Source organism: Panthera onca, chromosome C2 (genome assembly GCF_046562875.1).
Source record: "Panthera onca isolate mPanOnc1 chromosome C2, mPanOnc1 haplotype 2, whole genome shotgun sequence".
In the NCBI taxonomy this organism is placed as follows: domain Eukaryota; kingdom Metazoa; phylum Chordata; class Mammalia; order Carnivora; family Felidae; genus Panthera; species Panthera onca.
In genome coordinates, this window is record NC_138347.1 from 114971440 (window position 1) to 114973779 (window position 2340).

At 44.7% G+C, this 2340-nt stretch overlaps 1 pseudogene; it reads right to left on the reverse strand.

Moving 5' to 3' along the window:
* Positions 1-450: 450 nt before the first annotated feature.
* On the reverse strand, positions 451-1631 carry LOC132676786 (SREBP regulating gene protein pseudogene; annotated as a pseudogene).
* Positions 1632-2340: the final 709 nt, after the last annotated feature.

Genomic DNA, 2340 nt, shown 5'->3' on the forward strand with positions numbered 1-2340 from the left:
AGCCCTTTATTATTTTTTTAAGTTTGTTTATATTGAGAGAGAAAGAGACAGCATGAGTGGGGAAGGGGCAGAGAGAGGGGGAGGGAGGGAAAATCCCAAGCAGGCTCTGTGCTGCCAGAGAAGAGCCTGTTGCAGGGCTTGAATCCATGAAACCGTGAGATCATGACCTGAGCCAAAACCAAGAGTCAGATGCTTAACTGACTGAGTCACCCAGGCACCCCAACTGGAGAGCCCTATAGATCTTTGCCAAGTTTCTCAAGGAATACCAAAAAACTCTGTTTATAATGTAAAGCAAACTTACGAACTTATATCTCACCTCCATGGCAGCTGGCCCCAAATCTCTCTCAAATTACCCCCAATTTTCTTAACTTTCCTCATTCCCTTCCCAAGTCCCTTTCCAAACACAGCTTCCACTCTTTCCTAGAAGTACAGAGTAGCTGCTTAAAAACGCAAGCTCTGGGGCTTACCTTGATGGTTTCAAATTTCTGTCACCATTTAACTGGAACAGGTACTTGGCATGTGGTAAGTGCTCAATAAATACAACTGGTTATTTAAATCCTACTGGCTTCTCCAATATCTTTTCTTTCTTTCTTTTTTTTTTTTTTTAACTTGGCCTCTTTTTCCATTAATACAAAAGAAATGTCTATTAGTTTTCCAGGGCTTCCCAAACAAATCGCCACAAACGTGGTGGCTTAAAACAACAGGAATTTATTCTCTTGCATCTCTGGAGGCCAGAAGTCCAAAGTCAAGGTGTTGGTAGGGCTGTTCCTCTCCAGAGCTCTAGGGGAGACTCTGTTCTTTGCTTCTTCAAGCTCTCGTGGGCTTTCAGCATCCCCCGTTTGTAGCTGCATCACTCCAACAGCTGCCTCTGTCTCCACATGGCTTTCTCCTGTGTGTATCTCCTCTGCGTGTCCACGGGAGTTTTGTCATTGAGTTTAAGGCCCACCCAGATAATACAAGATGATCTCATTTCAAGAATTCAACCTGCTGTGAAATGACCCTGGGTCCTTCCTCTTGTGGGTAGCGAGTGGGGAAGGACTGGATATACCTGTGATTTAATTTTTTTTCTTTTACCCTTGTCATGATGAAGATATCAAATCAGCAGCCAGCATCAACTACTTGGGAACCTGGGATGAAGCCCTGCATTCAGCCGAACACGATTCAAAGTGATCTTCCAGGGCCATGAAGAGGTTCTGGAACGCCATAGCTGCCCGGTGGAGGAAGCGCTCCAGAAGTTGCCTGCACGGTTGCGTGCAGGAACACGCAGTACCCGAAAGCACCGCAGGAGCCGTTGGGCAAGCAGCCGTCCCAGTGGTACTGCTTTGTGCCAGGCAAGTTGATGTTACAGCAGCCATGCCTTTCTTTCACAAATGTAGTCTAGCTCATCTGTGATGAGGTGCTTCCCTTGGATGGAGTCCCAGCATTGGTTGCCAGGAAGACTGCTGTTGCCCAAGTGAAAACGAACTTTCTACAGAATGGGCGGTCATGGTCTTGAACCTGGAGGAGATTCCAATCTCTCACTGCCCTCTCCTCCTGCCTGAAGGTGCTGGTGAGGAAGTGGAAAGACAGCGCCAGAAGACCAGGGTCAGAACCTACCTCTTCCAGAGGAGCCAGTGCCACACCAGCTGACTATTCAAATTATTAGGTCATTACTGTCTCCTGAATGGACCCTGACAGATAAAACAGCTTCTGGTCATAGTCTTCCAGAGATATTCTATGGCTGTGCTGTGTGTGTGTGTGTGTGTGTGTGTGTGTGTGTGTGTGTGTGTGTCTGTCTGTCTGTGTGTGTCTGTGTGTATGTGTGTGTGTGACATTTCTTTTGTTGCATAATTAGCAATATTCTGTACAATGTTTTCTTTTTCTTTTTAAATTTCTTTTAATGTTTATTTTTGAGAGAGAGAGAGAGAGAGAGAGAGAAAAAAGAGAGAGTGGGGGAGGGGAAGACAGAGGGAGACACAGTATCTGAAGCAGTTTCTAGGCTCTGAGCTGTCAGTACAGAGCATGACGCTGTACTCGAACTCACCTACTATGAGATCATGATGAAAACCTAAGTCCTAAGCTTAACCGTCTGAGCCACCCGGTGCCCCAGTTTTCTTTTCTTTCTTTCTTTTTTTTATAACTCGCCATCATTGCATATAGGCACACATATATTTGTCTCATGTTTAACAACTACATAGTATTCTGTTGTACAGATATGTCATCATTTACTTATCCATTTTCCTATTGGAAAATTAGACTATTTCCACTCTTTTCTCCTTACAAATACTACAGTAGTATTTTTTTTTTTTTATTAAGAGAGAGGGTGAAAGTGAGGAAGGGCAGAGAGAGAGGGGACTCACC